Here is a 20,459-nt window from a genome sequence, read left to right on the forward strand (position 1 = left end):
TGTCACTAACATCATATCAGTCTGCATATTAACTGAACAAAACACTTGCTCTTTTTTTGATGCCAGTGCTTCTTTTTTGTCTGTTTGTTTACTTAAAACAGTCGTTTTTGTAGAAGTTCTGAAAGGAGCTTTGGTGTCTAGTTCATTAATAGTTTTATTAATTCAGCTAGTCATCAGGTGCAATTCATCAACTGCACAACCCTTTGTGTTCTATTTTTGCTAAATGCTTCTTCTCTGGAATTTAAATTATGAAGAAAAAGTGGCTGACTAATCTGTATTTCTCAATTTATTCATGTTCAATGGAAAGCTATTCATCAGCGTAAACTCTGCTGTGAGTTCAAATCAAATTTAAGCCACCTGGGAGTAAACAAAATTGCTCTTCTTCTCTAGCACTTGGAAAAAGATAAAAATAACACATTTTCAAGAAAGTCAAGATACTAATATGTTTCACGGAAATAAAATGAGAGACTGTAAGACATCAGACATTTCCACTCTATCAGATGCTTTGTCCGTGCACTACCTGTTTCCAAAATATTTTTTTTCTGTAGTTTTCTTTTCATCATATAATGCTGATTTCTTTTACACCTTACAGGTAGAAAACAATCAGTTTTGCTTAATATCCTCCAAATATGCATAAAATTTACAAGACTATTGCATCCCTTTTGTGTGAAAATATTTGATATATAAATTGAATTAGTGGTCAAAACAAATTACTCACTCTTAGAATTGTATTAAGCATTAAAGTCCATATAAATCTGAAGTACAATATTTACCTGCTTGGATTTTTCAGGTACTTAGTCTCATAAAACCTTTCATATTAAACATATATCTAACAATGGAGTAGCAGGAAGGCTGATGTGAAATTGAAGGAGGCTCTTAAAGACAGTCCTTTAGAGATCACTCCCAATAATATTGGAAATAAACTTCACCTATTTTTGAGTTTCAAGGCAATATAAAGTTACATATGGACCTGAAGATTTTTGGTCCCTGCATACTTGTGTAAATAAGTTATTAGTTGGTTAAAAAACCAAGAAACATTGCGATGGAAAAGTGCACATTCTCGTTCATTGATTCTTCATGAGGACTCAACAATATTTTGATTTAGCCAAAAAATCCATATATCTATCACTTATCACAGATAATCCTCAATTGTTAAACTGAATCTACATATATTTCCTTTACAGAGGAAGTAACCTATGGATACCTGAGCTATTGCATTACAGGGCTGCCATAGACATCAGTAAAGCTTTGGCATATTTATCATGTCTGTTTAAAAGGTAGAATCCGAAAATTTGGAATATTTTATGGCAGTTACCTTTTATTTCTTCACATAGTATGTCAAAATATTAATTCAAAATTATTGTTACTAGTTATCAAAAGAAAAGGAACCATAAAAATAAAAGACCTGAAATAAGAATAAAATCTTCTGACATGCTGAAAGCAGCAAATATTTTACCCCAGTGGACACACAGGTTGACTGTTCATTTATGAAGGAAAGGAATATTCAAGGATATATAAAAACATATTCAAGGATATATACTAATGATACAAACATATTACTGGAGATTTTGTCTACAAGGTGGGATATACTAAAGATTTTTTGTTATCTGTTTAGCTATTAGGAAATGGAATCTCCTTTGTGAATTGAATTTTTAGAAAAGTACTATGCATACAGTTTGGGATATCCTATAGTTAAAAGTTGATGTACTGAGTTTTTAAAAGATTGATTCATTAATGTTCTGTTTAGTTTTATTCCTCAGCTTATCTCCAGAAACTCTGAAGCTAGTATTTTTATTTCAGGGAGAGACAGATGAAGTCCAAATTCACTTTCTCCCAATGTAGCTGTAAGAGTTGCCGCTGTGTCAGCGATGGGGAGATGAACATGTGCTGGAGACACAAGCTTGCAGGGAGCCTGCAGAAGCTGCAATGTAACTCAAGCATCAGTGTGAACTTGATGAGCAGATACTTCATGGTGCCTCACTGACCATTATCTCTAGAAGTGATGGTGGGTAGCTAATGGAGAAAATTTAATTTTTTCCTTGAAACTATATTTTAAAAAACTTGTAGAATACCTTGAAGTTTAAGAAATATTTATGTTCACAGGAGATGGTTCTATTATAAAATATTTTAGCAAAATATATGAAAATAAGCATTGTGTTTGTTAAAGTAAATTTAAAGTGGTACATAATGATGTAATAAAATTGTATTTTACAGTTATATTTTTATTCAATCATTCTATTAACATTGAAGCATTTACTGAATCATGAAGTCGACTTACTGGATCATGAAAATTAAAAGAGCTTTTATTACTGACTTGTTTTTGAAAATCCAATATTCATTCTAATAGGCAGTACTGTTTAAAAGGTCGGTGTAATGAGCTACACTATGGTCTGCAGCAAAAATGATGTTTTCACAGCTGCTCTATGCCTGGAGTCAGTCATGTCCTTTATGATACCTTGCCTCTGCATGGGCTCTTATCCCTAACATTTGCCTTTTAAAATCTCTATAGAGATCTAACAGAAAAATCACAAGAACAGCATCTTTTGTGTTTCTCTTTCTCTGGAATACCAAAGCAGCAGTGTACCTTCCCATATTTAAAAAAGAAAGAAAGAAAAATGTTTTAATCTTTCATTTTCCAATATAAAGTTTTTAGCCAAAAGGGTATTTATTAAAAGAAAATAGATCTGTCACTCACTAATTCAATGACTAACTACATAAGCTTAAAACTTACTTTTTCTATGAGTATCAGACAAAAGTGAAACAAACTGGAATTTTCAGTCCTCTTTCAGAAAAAAAAGAAAAAAAATATATATCCTATGAGCTTAGCAATTAAATCTAAAAAAGCTTATCTAGACTGAAGGGAAAGTAGATATGAAAGTAGAGGTGAGTAACTACAGTTTAATTCTTAGCTTATTTCCCTCTAAATTTTGACCAAAAGAAGTCAACTTGTCAGAAGTTTATTACAGAAGAACAATGGTGACTTCTGGGAACTGATTTATCAAAAAAAAACAAACAAACAAAAAACAAACAAAAAAACAAACAAACAAAAACATGTGGGGAAGGGGACTGTTTCAAATATACAGATAGCTTCCCAAATGGAGGGGAGATTCTGAAAATACCAGTTTCTACCAGTTGACCCCTATATTCCTACTGCCATCAATGCATTCATGTCTGAGTCCTAATAGAGAAAAAACCTATGAATACAAATAAAAGAAGAGGAACGTTTATCATAATGGCAGATGAGTGAGATGGTTGTGCCTTCCACACACTACAATTATGAACCGGATAACAAATTTTAAATCAACTCAACTATTTAAATCTATGTTAAAATGTCCTAGGCAGAGACAATCCAGAGGAAATTCTGATCTATAGTGTGGTTCTCTGACCTGGGGCACTGTCCAACCTCCATGGCTATAGCTGCAGGAAATATCAGAAGAAAACTCCATGGTCTTGCCAGGAAAAGGTGCCACAGAGAATTTTTCAGGCTAGAAATCTCCAAAATGTATTATTTGTAATGCCCAGCTTTCAGTCCAAAGTTAGGAGACCTGTTACAAAATAGGAAGGTATGACCCATACTGAAGATACACAATAGAAACTGGTTCCAAGTAGATCCAGAGAGTGAATTTAGCTGACAAAGAATTCAGAGCAGCTGTAATAAATGTATTCAAATAAATATAGAAAAAATATGTCCAAAGATTACAGAAAATGTTATCAATATACTTTTGTATCACAAAATTCAAGGAAGATCTTTTTCAAACCTGGCATTCGACTGTGACATAGAACTTAGAGGAAACTTTGGTGTATTGAGAATTCCAAAGAATGATAGAGAATCCTTGGAGCATCACATGTGCTAGTGCATTTATCATAAGCAGGCAGAATAAGCAGGCAGAAGGGGTCATAATTCCTCTCCACAGTGACAGTGATGGATCCCAGAATCTGATCCCTAGCTGCTATTGCAAGGATCATGGGGAGATGTATAATTAGGTCTTTTCGCACCCACTTCTTTTGTCAAAATGGTCACCGAAAGCAAGTGTGAGATGCCTTTAAGTAGGCATATTTTATTGTGAAACTATTTAGATACTCTGGAAGATTTTCACCTACAACTAAATTATTTTTAAAAGTTAAAATCAGGTTTTGGAAATCATGGAAATCATGTTTTTTTCAATAACATAGCTAGAGTCACACATTTATTATTCCAAATACAAATACTACTTTAAGCACCCCCCCCTTTTAAGTTTCCTTTATCAATAGTATATTATCACACTAATAGAAACTGTGGATGTGAAAATATTCATAAGAATAACTTAAAAAATACTAAGTTTGAGGGTGCCTGGGTGGCTCAGTTTGTGGAGCATCCGACTCTTGAGCTCATGTTTGATCTCAGGGTTGGGAGTCCAAAAACAAAAACAAAATAAAAACAGGAAACCAAGACTGGACTCTAATTTAGGAACATCTCCACATATACAGTACAGGTACCCTCAAGTTCACTTCCTAGATTTCATTCTAGTACCATTATATCTCAGTGCCTACTACATAGTAGGCACTTCACAAATATTCGTTGAATAAATACAGGGTCAGATGCCACAAAGAGCAGCAACATGTAAAGTCTTTCACTCCAGAAGTGAATAACTCCTTAGGGAGTTTTAACTATACCTGAGAAATGTACTTCCCTGCTTCTTAAACATGCACTTTAACCATCAATATACTTTTCTAACCCAGGAACACCAGACAGTAGAAAGGGCAGGAAGAGCCTTTTACTTAGGTGTGACAAGACACAGTGTTATTATTTTTCTTGGGCAATACATCAAGTGACAAATACTCTAGCCTTATATTACCATGTAGTTCACAGAGATACTTTAAGAATAAGATGGTGTTTAAATCTTTGTAAAGAGTATTAAAATTAACACACCACTGTTATTAATAATATAAATATACAAGTATACAGATAAGCAGTTGAAATCTTACCTATTGGGTTATTTGAAAGTGACCTTGTTATCTGAATAATTTGTTACACCATCCATAATTCTGAGTCAACAAATCATGCCTTTGAGGGATTTGCCTTTCTAGTTCTGTATACCTTTGATGGGGCTGGTTAGCCTATTCATGGTTGACTCTCCCCTTCAGCCTCAGTTAATGCTGAACTGAGCTGGGAGACAGGAAGAAAAAACGGATATAGCAGATGTTGGGGCCTTTTCTAAGAGCATGTATTCTAGAGATGCAACAGCATTCTACTTCCTCATGATTAATTCCAAAGACAGACCTGCTGGTGAAATCTGGGCCAATCAACATCTAAAGCTGAGTACTAGTGAGTATGTGAAAAGAGGTAAACTGAGATTTATACAGCATCAATGACAAACCTTATCAGCTGGCAAGGACTTTCTGTGTCTTACCAAGAAGATACTGGTGCATACTTATAAACAAAATTGTTAACTTAAATGAGACAAATGAGAGCAGGGTCAAATTACCACTGCCACATAAATATCATTAGAGTCCCCCTTTTCCCTTGTAAATATAAAGCCATTCATTGAAAAATAATCTTCTGACAAATAATTCACATTACAGAATGTAGTGTGGCCATTTTTCCATCTATATTTGGAATATAACATCAGAATATGATTCCAGATGGCAGTTTTATATTAACATTTTATTATAATTAGATTTATTTGTGTTGGGGGAATTTAATGTGAAGTGAGGGATCTTACTCTTTAGTATATTCTGGTATTTTTTTTTATCTTGATAGGAATAGCACCTTTGAGATTCTTAGAAAAGAAATTAGAAAAAATATTACAAAAATTAAAGTTATAAAACACTATTAAAACAGACATTTTTTTTAACTAAAGAGTAAGTAACTGCATTAAGGAAAGTGTAAATGACTTGCTTAGTCTAGCCCATAGGTAGTAAGATGTAGGGTCAGACACCCCACACAGGTTATCATATACTTCTATGATCGTATCAAAACCAGTCATTCCTATTCCTAAAGAATAATGCCTCCAACTTTGCACATTCTTACGTTTACAAACATTGTCATTCATGTAGGAATGTTTTCCTTTATCTTAACATTCCCAAATAAAAACTGGCCTTAAGTTTTTTTCCCCAATGGTATTTTTTCACTATAGAAAACATTTTCGTATTTCAGAGGAGGATATCTGACACGTAAGGATACACAGAAAACAAAAAAGACTCACAGAGATACCTGCACTTGTGTCACGTAGCCTTCTCTCCTCATCCTTTAGGTAAATGCCTCTCACAGATCGCTAGACTGAAAGGTGAGTCAGGATAATTACACATAATAACATGTACTGAGCCTTGCGGTCTCACATGAGCAGTTAAACTGTGACTGTTAAATTTAAGATTGTCAGTATTCAACTCGGTACTTATAATAGTGTTGATAGCACTTACCATACTCAATTTGGGGGAAAATTCTTTCCAAACAGTAACAAAAATAACTGCCAGCCATATGTGTATGCATAGAAAATGAAGTCCTCTATTTAGAACTATATGCCTTAGCAGTAATTTGCTTTTGTTTGGCATTATTTACAAAATAAAGGCAATTTTCCTAATGTGTCAGAGGTGAGGTAAAAAATTTCACTCAGAAAAAGATTTGAACTTTTGGTTATAATAAATACATCAACAAAGGATATATATATATATATATATATATATATATATATATATATATATATGTATGTATGTATTTTTTCCTTTTCGCTTTCTTTTCAAACAAAAGACTTAGAATTTAAAGAATTAGGTGAATTCTCTGACAGTGTTTAATTCTACTTATGTCCAAAAATAGAAGTGCAAGCAACTAATCATAAGTGCACATATACACAGATAACACTCATGATTATTTTATTTTATATTATTTTTATGTTGTAAATGTGTTTTGAGAAGGAGAGGAAGACAGAACACACACGAGCTGGGGAGGGAAGAGAGGAAATCCCAAGCAGGTTCTCCACTGAGAGCGCTGATATGGGGGTTGGGGGGTGGGTAGGCTTGGACTCAGGAACGGTGAGATCATGACCTGAGCTGAAATCAAGAGCAGACCTCTCAACCTGCTGAGCCACCCAGGCACCACACCCATGATAATTTTAAATAACATCTACAGGAAGATCACAAATGACACATAAATTATCAAAATACAGCAATAAAAAAGTAATGCAATACTAGATTTACCTTCTAAACTTTTATATTAAACTTATTTTACTCTTTCTTTTGATTCAGGAATTAAACAGTGTAATAACTTTTCTTAAATACAGGCATGCTTGGTGATCATCAGTAAAATCATTTACGTCAGCAAAAATGAATGTTTGTAATTGTTTAGATCAGCAAAAATGAATGTTTGTAACCAATTACTTGGGAGAGTATCTACCTTGGGATTACTTATGTTTAATATTATTGAATATGTTTTTGAAAATAACAGACAGTAGTGAGGATTAGAGCTCTTTAAGTTAGTGAAAGGGTTATATAACTTCTTTTTGACAATAAATACTTGATTTCTGTCTCAGTTTAGGAGAGTTAATGACCACTTGATGGAAGGAGCTGGATCATTACAGCAATTATCAAAGTGTCCATGCCTCACCACTACTGACATGATCACCTAACCTTACCAAAACTTCAGTCCCTTTCTCTGTAGAACTGTGTGCAACTATTATCAGAATGAAAATGTAAGATTTACAAATCACGTTGAAAAATCACCTGGCCTACCCATCACTCTCAGTGAATGGCAGCTGTTATTATATAGTCCATATCAAATCAGAAAAGAAAGCAACAACTTATCTAAATTTAAAAACCTAAGGAAAAATGACATTGTATAACCTATTGTCAAATACAGTTACCTTAAATAACACAATTTAGAATACCAAAACATTTTCTATAATAGGTATCCAATTGTAGATAGTGATGACCTATCATTTTTTAAACAATTTATCAAGATTGACTTATATACAAAAAGGTGTGCATATTTAATGCATACAATTTGATGAGTTTGGAGATAAATATGCTTTCATGAAACAAATACCACAATGTATGCCATAAACATATCCATCACCTCCCAAAGTTTCTCTCCACCCTTTTTCTTTGTGATGATTATAATGATAATTTGTGATAAGAACACAACATAAGATCTACCATGTCAGGAAATTTTTAAGTAGATGAAACAGTATTACTAATGATAGGCAGTATGTTGTACAGTAGGCTTTTGTAACATTGCTTTCTTTATCTTTGAGTGTAGTGAAACACCTTGTGGTCTCTTACACTCAGGGCATAGGTTCATTATGACAGTAGTGAACCTCCTTAAACATAAAGAGAAGTTATTTAAAAAAAATTTTAATGTTTATTTATTTTTCAGAGAGAGAGAGAGAGACAGAGCACGAGTGGGGGAGGGGTAGAGAGACAGGGAGACATAGACTGAAGCAGACTCCAGGCTCTCAGCTGTCAGCACAGAGCCCAATGCAGGGCTCGAATCCACGGACCATGAGATCCTGACCGAAGCCAAAGTCAGACACTCAACCGACTGAACCAGGCACCCCAGAGATGTTATTTTTAATAACAAGTTTCAATATCTTTTTTATTCTTTTGGCTGCAAAAGGAGTTACAGTATCTGTTAAAACTACAAACGGCTTGTTACTGTTCCAAGTATCCCTTCAAATGCAGTGCTGCAAACAATATTTGCTAAAGGACATTTTCTTTTCTTTGTTCCTCTGAGGAGCATGAATGGTTGTATTGCTTGAAATATTTCTTACTCAAGATAGCAAAATACTTTGTATTAATCTTTAAATATTACAATGTAAATACAATGTTTTATTTAAACACCACTTATTTATGTAGTTATTTTTATATAAGTTTCTCTCAGTAGAAGGTTAAGAGACGTCAATGAGTTTTTATTTTCCTATTGATAATTTGTGTAAGTCTAAACCATAGTTTAAGAAAGTAACAGCCTAGGTATTTAAAACACTGAAAAGCCTAGGCAGTTAAACCTTAAAAACCCAAGTCACTCAGATTGTCCATAAAATTGTTCAGAACCAAGTGAAGAAAAAAGGCAGCACTTTGACCTATATATGAAAAATAAAATCAATTTTCAGAACTGTAAATAAACGAAAGAAGGATCCATGAAGGCAGAGAAAGATCCCAAATCTCAAGATACTGTGACAGTTACATAATAAAAGTAATTGGAAAAGGTTATCTTGAGCAAAGGTTCTTTGCAGGCACATAAATCATACAAATAATTATCTCTGTGTGGTGACAGGGGCTTAGGAAGCCAGCTACTTTAGGAGTAGCCTCCAGAGATCCTCAACCATTTATGAGCCACACCATCATCTCTACAAAAGACAAACTCTACTTGAGAAAACCATATAAGTGCTGTATTCAAAAAAAGAAATAAGCTGTGAATAGAAAAGCTAATATAATACACTCTTGATATGAAATAAATATTTAATGTCTAGTTGTTACCAAAAATTGCTTGGGATCGCTTTTTTCTTATTTATTCACTGAAGCACATTCTTATAAAGACACATAAGCGAGCCCAGCATGTTTATTGGGTGGGAGCCTTTTATACACAGTTTGCCTGTCTGCTTCTTTTTTCTGCTCATTCATATAACTTACCCACATTGTGGCTACTGTGCTAGGTGTTTAGAATATAATAAGATTGAGTCCTTACCTTCACAAATCTTATACTCTAAAAAGGGACAGAGAAAAATCAATGGAAATAGAAAGCTGTTTCACACTGTAATGGATAATATAAAGGGAGCAACATACTTGGTCTCATCATGGAGTGCTTTTTGCATTCAAACTAGGATTTGAAGGATGAGCAAGAAATCACTAGGGGAGGTAAGTGAGGAGTGAAGTGTTCAAGGAAGAGGATATAAATATGAAAGTCTAGGGAAGAAAGAGAGAGAATGACAAATTAAGGAAGCCTAGTAAATCTGGACTGGCAAAGGTGAAGAGGGCAAAGAGAGGAAGGAAAGGCAGAAAACCAAGGGGCTATATAACAAGTGACATTGTATGCTGGGATAATAAGCTTTGTGTTTCAGTACAAAGAAAGGCTGTTAAATGGTTTTACAAATGAAAGTGTTATGATGAAACTTGCAAATTAGAAAACTCTCACTGGTGGCTGTGTGGAAACAAATGAAAAAGTGGACAGGATAGCAAGATCAAAGGGAAAAAAATGAGTTAAGAGGCTATCTCACATTTCATGTAAAAAATGACAGTGGCCTAAATTAGGCTAACGTCAATAGGAATGGGAATGTGTATGTGACTGGAAATATACTTTAAAGGTGATTTAACAGGGATTAACCACTAACTTTTTAAAAATTATGGCGTGAGCTTGCTGAGCATGTTTTGTTTTGTTCTATTTCATTTCGTTTCGTTTCGTTTTGTTTTTCCCCTTCCATGAGCTCTGCCTATTATACTGAGGGTTAAGTTTGAATGCTGTCTCAATTATAAATTTCAAGCCAGGAGATCCCTTTGCTGAACATTTTGAAAGGAGTTGTCATCTACTATCCGGTTCCTTTCATGCTTAAGAATATTCTTCTCTCTCTTATATCTAAGGTACCAGATATGGCAAAGTACAAATCAAAATGGGAAATGGCTAGTGGCAGGTGGAGACTATGACCTGAACTGGAGGAGAGATTTCTCATTTCTGGTTTCTAGTGACATTTTTCTTCCCTCTCCTAATGGATCATTTCTCATCCTGTGGCCATGATGGGGCTATCCAGTCCCTAATGTTCCCTCCTTGTATTTTCCCCATTTCTTCCCTTGACTCTATTAGTGAGAAGTTATAGCAAAGACTGTCTGGATACCAGATGAATTTCTAGATGGAGAGATTATGTGTCTAAAGAATACAAAACACTTATCTTGGAGTAGGTGTGAGTCATGAGGCAGGATTATATGCACAAAGGAAGACTAGAGTAACCCCAAGTCCCTACACTCACTTGGAAGAATGAAAACTAGGGGTCTAGAATTTTGTTCCTCTCCACCCTTCCCCACCCATAATCAAGTGGTCCAGGAATCTTATCATCTTCAGGGAATAAAGGACAGAAACACAAGAAAGAAATATGAAGTATCTGAGGGGTATGAGCACTTTGGTCAAATAAAAAAAATAAAAAGACAGAAAAATAGACACTAGAAGAGCCTAAATTAGTAAGACAAAATGAAAAAATATCAAAGGCACACTGAATGCCTTCAGGGAGATAAAAGGGAAAACTAGATATGAAAAATGCTAGTGATAAAATACAGATTTCATAGATGGGCAGGATAGTAGAATGTATTTAGTATAAAAAGAAACTATTACATTGGAAGATGAAATTGTGGACCTCAGAGTGAGATCAAAAGATAGGAATATTAAATGAAGAGGTAAGATATACTAGGATTTCTCAATGTCAATGCTACACATGGAATGGATAACTGTTGTGGTGGTGAGGGGTTTCTTTTGCATTACAGGACACTTAGCAACATCTCTGATATCTACCCACTAAGACATCAGCTGTACTCAATTTGCAACAACCAAAAATCTTCAGATGTTTCCAAATATCTGCTGGAGGGCAAAATGGCCCAGTACAGTACCACTAAGATATATGGATAAGAGAAGTACAGATGTAAATAACTGTATTTTATGAGTACCAAAAAGAGAAAGAAATAAAAATGAGAAAATACAGAATTAAGGAATAAGAATTTTCTAGAATTAAAAAAAATGTATACACATGATGGAAATCACTCATGGACTATCAAATAATAAAAGAGATTTTTAAAAAATCCATACTTGGTCAATTGTGGTTAAATCTTGAAATATCTAACCAAATTTTAAATTATAAATGCTATCAACAAGTAAAAGATCATTTTCAAAAATGGCAACAATTAGGCATCATCTATATCAACAACAGCAATGGATGCAAGAAGACAGTAAAGTATTTTCAGCATTGATGGAAAAGAACTTTGAGTTAGAAATGTTATTTTTAGCCAAAAAAAATTAAATTTGAGGCGAAAACATAGATGTGCTGTGTTATAAAATTCTTACAAGAAGTACACAAAAGAGATCTTTTGACATAACTCTTACCTTACAGGATATTACCAGTATCAAGAGCAATAAATCCAAGACATTGCAATGAGATATGGGAAATAGGGGAGTAAAAGTGTTATTAAGTTTGCTCTTGCCTAAATGAGCAAGACTAACAATAAAGTATATCCCTAAAATACAGAATGAAGAAGTCAAATTATACCAACATGGTGCATGTATATGGCATAGGAAAAGGAGAATTTTGAGGAAAAGGGTTTGCACTGAGAGGTAAGAGCATATGAAGATTTTTTTGTCTGGGATATAATAATAACATATTTATTGTGGGTTTACTGCATGTGAGACACTTTTCAAGATGTTTTACGTGTATTTATTTAATCCTCACTAAATTACAATAAAATAGTTTCTCTTATTATTGTACATGTAAAAATGAGAATCCTGAAGGCGCCAAGAGAGGTTGATTAACATGGCCAGAGTCACAGGGCTAGGGTTCAACACAGGCAGTCTGAGGAGCCTACACTCCTCTGCAGTGAACAGAGAGACGACTAGAAGATATTACTGCTAATCAGATTGAGACAGTGATTGGAAAAATAAGCACGCATTTTAGCTCAAGCTGGCAAAATCAAATTTTAAAAATAAGAGTGGTAAAAAGAAAAGAAAAAGCATGGTAAATATAGAAAATAAGGAGTATCAAAAAATAACATATGATAGTAATTCAAATAAATATTAATAGACTAAATTCACTAATTAGAAGATAAAGACTTTACAATTAGCTTTAAAAACCAAATCTTGATTTACCAATACATTGTTTATACCATATGCATTTAGGTTAAATAAAGACTATAGAATATTTGAAAATAATATATATATATAATATAAAACATATAATAAATTATATGTGTAATTTATAATTTATATATAAATTTATTTTATACATTTATATATTATATATATATCCACACCAAATGGAATCTATTTTATTTCAGGTAAACAGAAAATTAAGGCAAAAGGCAGACTTAAGACACAAGGATGGATGTACATACTGGTAAAAGAAACAATAAGTCAGGAAGAAAAAAGTATATACTTTAAGCTAAAAAGTAATTATCATTTTTAAAAAGTCAACATTATCTGCAATATTATCTCTCTTTCCTCTCTGACTTCTTTTCTTACCACTCTTTCCCCTTGGCCAGTCTGCTTGAGCCACACTAGCTCAAATAAATATGAATTTCTAGATAAAATGGATACATTTCTGGCTGGGTGCTTTTACTGGTAAATATGAACAAACTCTTTAAAGTAATACTTTAAACTGTTCCAGAAGTTTGGAAGAGAGAAAAAAAAAACACTTATTCTTTAAATGATGGTATTATAAAATTGACACCAAAATTAGAAAAAGACAGAAATAAATCATCAACCAATTTTATTTATGAACTGAGATATTTAAAATCTAAATGAAAGAATGACTCACTTGAGTACAATGTATTTTAAGAATTATATTATAGTGATGTCTGTTTTATCCCAGAAATGCAAGCATAACCCAAACTTAGGTTACCTATAAATGTAAATATTTGCATTCCTGAGTCAAAGGATACAAATTACACCATCATTTCATTTGTGCAGAAAAGAAAAGATTCTATTAAATTGAAGTATATTTAGGATTAAAAAGAAAATTAAAAATCTAGGTCAGCATTAAACTTCTTTAACTTGATAAAGATTATTGCTAAAAAGCTAAGTAGATACCATATTCAATGAATACATTTTAGAAATAGTCTTTCTAAGATCAATAACAACCAAAGGATTGTCCTCTATCATCACTTTTGTTTAGCACAGAATTCAAGGTCCTAGATAATGCAGTGTAAGTCAAGGGGGAAAAATATCAAATAATTTGGGAACTAAGAGACAAAATGGTAACATTTATTAACTTATATGATTATTTATATAGGCAATTCAAGATGTCCACCTTATTGTTATAGGAGCTATTATAGAAGGACATCCGACTAAAGAAGGTTGTTTAATGTACTAACATTCTTTACATGAGCAATTAACAACCAGAAAATACAAAGCACCATTTATAATACCAAGTGAAACAATGGGAAATCTTTTTTAGGGAATTAGCCTACTAGAGAATATGAACTGCATACATGGAAGTTTAAAACTCCATTAAATAACATAAAAATAACTCATCAAATATAGAGAAATTGTATATTCATATATGAAAAGATTTAACATTGTAAAGACCTCAGTTCTCCTTAAATCTATTTATAAATTTAATACACTCTAATCTAAAACTTTAGGAAGATTCATAAACATTATTCAATTAAAATTAAAAGAAGATCTTGTATAAAAGTTATGAAATAAAAAGCATAAGCAGGGAAAACTAATCTTTCCAGATACTAAAGCATATTTACAGCCATAGTAATTAATATAGAATTATACTCTTGTAGTTACTGTCAAATAGAATAACATAATTGATGCCCTATAAACATACAATGTATATATGCAAAAGATGAGCTGTTTAATAAATAGTTCCATTACACAGTAAAAAAAAAAAATTCAGGCTATATTCTAATTTAACTTCGAAAGGATAAAATATCAAAATGTGAAAGGGAAACTTACAATGATAACAGAAAATAAGACAATATATTGAAACCCTGAGGTAGGAAAACTTTCTTAAATACTACAAAAGAAAAAAATGTATTTACTGAGTCAAAATTATAGATTTCTTAATCAAAAGTATCCTAGAAAATTTTAAAAGAAGAGGCGCTTGGGTGGATCAGTCAGTTAAGCATCCAACTCTTGATTTCAGCGAGTTCAAGCCCCATATCAGGCCCTGCACTTATTATTATCAAGCATAGAGCCTGCTTGAGATTCTCTTTCTCTCCCTCTCTCTCTGCCCCCCACCCCACTTGTGTTCTCTCTCTTTCTTTCTCTCTCTCTCTCTCCCTCTCTCTCTTCCTCTCTCTCTCTCTGAAAGTAATACATAAAACAATTTAAAAAATTAAAAAAAACTTATAATAAAAGAAAAATATAAATGGATAAGTTAAAGATATGGGAGAATATATCTGGAATGTCTACAATTTAAGTGGATTGGTGACTCTTTCAAATCCTCTGGAAAATCTAGGAAATGAAATAGAAGCTATGTTAATTAGCAATGACAATACAACAACAGATGCCAAGACCTTACTACTTATCAGTAATGCCTCTAAGTGTTTTATATCTATTTATATACTTAATAATATTAATGGAACATTCACAGAAGGGGAAAACAAAGTGACAAATACATATTTTGAAGAGATATTCAAACACACCAGAAAGTAGACAAATGCAAATTTAAACTACCAGTTTCTACTTTATACACATAAACCTGGCTAAAAATGCAAAGTAGAAAAATATTAAATCTGGGTATGGTATAGATGTTGTGGGGACTCATGCAGTGCAAACAGGACTGTAAATTGGTACAGCCATCCTAGAAAACAATTTGGCAATACTTCAGGAAAGTCCATTCCCAGGCCTATTATACTGTGAAGTATGAAGACAGCAGCTAGATAATACAATATAATTGGTTAAAAACAGGTTCTCAACCAAACTCCTTGCATTCATATACTATATTTTTCATAGATTGGCTTTTGAGGTTGGGCAAGCTTCTTAATATATTGATGTCTTAATCTCTTCGTGTCCATTCTAAGTGGAATGGAAATAATAATGGAAATATTATTCCATTATTATTATTATGGAAATAATATTATGGAAATAATAATGGTGATAATAATAATAATAATTGACTGTTGGGATTGTTATAGGTTTTAACTATGACAACTTCTCAGGTCAGATCCTAGCATACAGTAAATTCTCAGTTTGTGACCATCACTTTATACATTAGCGTGAGTACCTATAAGGATCGGGGTTGAGGATAAGGGAAGAATAAGGGAATGAGGAAAGGGGGTGAAAAACAAACCACAAGAATAACAAGAATTATCTTCCATGGGCAGAATGATGATAACAGTTCATGAACTGGGACTATGATCAATTCATATTTATGATCTTTTGTGCACCTGAAATATTTGAGTGAAAAATAAAAAGGAAAAGAGAATTGCATACCTCTGAAGGTTCAAACTGGTGAGTGACTGAGGAAACTCTTAATGTTTTAAAAATATATCCTTCTATGAAGTGTTTATGATAAAATTACTAAACCTGCATTAGGAATTATTTGAAATAGAGAGCTAATATGGGCCAAAAAAAAGTGCTGTTGCAGCTTTTTAGTTTATTCATTTGTTTCTATGCCTTTCCTCAAGGACTCAGAGTCAGCCGTATCTAGGGCCAGTATGAAAAGACAAAAGGAAAACGGGAGAGATGAAAACTGAAAGAGTAAGCAGACAAAGAGAGGACACACAAAACCTTTGTGAGGTTATTTATTTTTTTTTTTTAGGGAAAAAATTGTCAGAGAAAAAAAATTAAGGTCTCATTTTACTATAAATAAACTAGTAAGCCAACAATGCATGATCATATTAACAGATTGATAAATTATAAACAGCAAAGGGGAGATAACTATTATAATTGTGCTCCCACTGAGGGTTTCATAAAGAAATATAATTATTTTTCACTCACATGAAATAACTCTGAGTATCTTCAAATACTTTTCATTCACACTTTAATGTGTGACGTTCATGTGTACGTTACTTTGGAATCTCCCTTAGAACTAAAGATATTATTCTACTATTTAAGGAATGACTCATAAGGTAAGATAAGAATGATTCCAAAACCTTTTAATAAGGAGAGGATTTGCTGGTTTCAATGAAAAAGAAACCTTAGAATGCACTCACCTAGACACTAGAACTTCAAGATGAGAATTAGGATGCATCTAGTGTGAATTCCTAGCCCCTCATCAGCTCATGGAGCACAGTGTATGTTTTGGGAAATGTTTGCTAAACATTGATAGTAACTCTGTATGCAAATAAAAAGCACTGGGTTATATGGTAGAATTATGCCCATCCTTTCCCCCAGTTTCTTTCCCATTCTCCTTGGTGTTTTCACTTTTCTTACCCTGGCTTTTAAAAGGACTAATGTATAGGGGCAAGGCCAGGAATTTCTCTTCAGTCAGTCAAAGTGATAAATGGGAGGTTTTCTGAGGATCATATAAAAGAATGCACAGGAGACTCGTAGCATCCTACCTGACATAGAGCAGATGCTTTGCAATTTGATATAGCTCTTTTCATTCCTCTTTATGTATCACCCTGAAAGACAGGAAAACTTAAAGTGCATATAATAAACATCTATAACCACAGCGCCATTGTGAAATTGGTGGACTCATTCAAGAGAGTATATTAAAGGGGTGCCTGGGTGGCTCAGTTGGTTGTGCCCGACTTGGGCTCAGGTCATGATCTCATGGTTTGTGAGTTCAAGCCCTGCATCTGGCTCTGTGCTGACAGTTCCGAGCTTGAAGCCTGCTTAGATTTTGTGTCTTTCTCTTTATTTCTCTCCCCTGCTCATGCTCTGTCACTCTCAAAAATAAACATTAAAACAAAATTAAAATTAAAAGATTGTATATAAAAGCAGAGAGCATGTTTCCTGAGATAAGGAGACATATTTTTAGAAATAGATTGAAAGTGGTAAAAACATATTTTTTAAAAAAATTTCTACTAGCTTTTATTGTAACACCATTACCAGAACAGCATTGAAGCTGTTTTTATTGTTAATCTTTACATAATTAAAAAAATGTTTTCTGGGGTGCCTGGGTGGCTCAGTCAGTTGGGTGCCCGACTTCAGCTTGGGTCATGATCTCGGGGTTGGTCGGTTTGAGTCCTGCGTCGGATTCTGTGTTGACAGCTCAGAACCTGGAGCCTGCTTTGAATTCTGTGTCTCCCCCTTTCTCTGCCCCCCATCCTGCGTGCACTCTGTCTCTCTCTGTCTCTCAAAAATGAATAAACATTAATTTTTTTAAATAAATAAATAAAAATGTTTTCTATATGAGATCCTACTACTTGTTTCTGAACTCCGATTTACTACAATTTACTGTGTTTGATAAAAGAACACAGAGAACGGTTTTCCAACTGTCAGCAAATAATTCAGACTAAAATTAAAAAGAAAAGCCAATGAATGTGTGAAGCAATAATTTTGACGATATTTTCCAGTTTGGAATAATGCATAATCTTCCCTTACAATAGGAAATTTACTTTATGTTTTAAGGAGTCTTGTGACTTCTTCTGAAGGAAAAGAGAGAGAGAGAGAGAACTGGCATTTCACAAATTCCCTCCTTTGTGGTAAGCCCTATGCAAGGCATTTCATATATATTTATTAATTATCTCAGTTAATTCTCATAGAAACTTTATGGAATGGTTCTATTTGAGTTTTACAAACACCTCAGGGTAATCTGATAACCTGCCTAAGGTTAGATAGCTAATATGTTCAAGACAACAGTTAGAACACAATCGAATTTGACTAAAACTCATGCTTTAAAAATGCCAGTTGTCATCTTTTCATATCTGCATTGCAGATTCTAATTAATGTTTTCACAGGAATTCACTGTATCCCTGGGTTCTTCCTTTCCTTGTTTTCCTCGTGGAATCTACATATGTGGGTTATGACCTAACTCACTTCCTGTGAAGCATCATGACATTTTATCAGAATAGATGCAAGAGTAGGTAATAAATCCTGCTATGTCTGTTCACTGTATGTGTGTGCATGGGGGGCAAGTGTTTATTAAAATGGTGTCTGTATAAAAGGGTGAGGATTTCCATCGGAATTACTACCAGATCCTTCTATTTGTCAACTTTTGAACACTATGTCTGCAAACTAATGACTCAGGATTTTAAGGTAGTGATAACCATTTCATTTGTATATGAGAATACGCACAATGGTAGGAGACAGTTATGTTCAAGTAAAGAATAGCCCTTGTTAGTGACAGGGATATGGGAGCGAGGCATCCAAACTTAAACCAACTTTTCAATACAATCCAGATAATCAGAAAAGTTAAGCATAACTAAATTCAGCCCAAAAGTCAATTATTTTTCTGCAATTGACCTACATGCAAGGTAGCCTTAGGATTCTCTGCATAATTTGAGACCTCAAAGATATATGATCAATCTTTTTGCTTTTAATTTATTGGTCTATAGATTAAACATTTTGCAATCTTGTTTACTCAGGTCCAATTTTCTCATTGGATTTCAGTTCTTAACTGACTAAAAGAAAAAGTAAGCAGAAAGCATTTTATCACATTAATGCAACACTTGCAATTTGATTTAACAATATGATAGATGAAAGGATGAGGTTATTATATTACGTTGCATTTATCATCTTTTACAAATCCTCGCCTAAACAAAATTTACACTGAGCCATTTCCAGTGAGGTTTCTAAAATGACTAGCCTTGCCAAGATAGGTTTTTGGTTCATAAATAACATTGGTAGAAAAAATAAAATCACTAAATGCTATAAAAACGCAGTATTGGGAATCACTGAAGTGTGGAACATTAAATACACTACTCAAAATGGTATCTTCAAGTGTGCAAATCATTTGTGTGTATGACAATACCCAGTCTATTGTCGTAGGATACAGACAATTGACTTTTCAGATTATTTTAATATCTAAGGAAGACCATTACTCAAGAAAATTCTCAGCTACTGGCATCCATGTTAAATAACTCCATAATTAGAAAACCCCACTGACTTCTTGCTGTATTCAAGAATCTCCATTATTAATGTTCCTAACAGCAATGATAGCCCTCATCCCATACAGGAAATAAAACATATTCTGCTTTTCTAGTGACCAATGCAAGTAACATACTAATATGTTTGATTCAATTTATATAACTTTCTACCTGTTAGTGATTCATAAATGTTCATTTTAAAATTGTTCTTAATTTGATTGTCATATTTGTAAATCTCTTTTTCATGGCAGAAAATGGTGTGTTTTTCTACATCTTGGTCTCTCCCGTAGTATGCAGCACAGTACCCTGGGTGAAATACATATATGCATTCCATTATTGAATGGACGAGTCAGTTCTTTCAATCCAGCAGTATCACACAGCTTTTGGGTTTTATGCCACTTATCAAGGGTTTATATTTCACCGATACTACTTACTTAATTCTCTGATCACTGCTTAGACATCTTTAGGATCTTGATTTTGTATTCTAACGGGAGCTTCTAATATACCATAAAGTAGATATTTGCACAGAGACTTTCCACAAAAAGTAAATTAAGGGTCTAGGGCTTGATTCCTCAAATCCCCTCCAGTTTTAACCTGTAGTGAGCACCAAATTCTTCAGTCACTAAAATTATTTTTCCAAAAGACCCAGCAAAGGAAGCTGTTACACTTCCCTCCAATACTGAAGCTCCTCTCCATCCTGTGCTTTGTGTGTAATGGGATAGGATGAGGGAGAGAAGAAGTCCTCTGCTTTAGAAAGATATTCCTCCATTTTCATGGACCATTCTTCTGCATCTCCATGAACTGGTATTGTAGGT

The sequence above is a fragment of the Felis catus genome, chromosome D4 (assembly GCF_018350175.1).
Source record: "Felis catus isolate Fca126 chromosome D4, F.catus_Fca126_mat1.0, whole genome shotgun sequence".
Lineage (NCBI taxonomy): Eukaryota > Metazoa > Chordata > Mammalia > Carnivora > Felidae > Felis > Felis catus.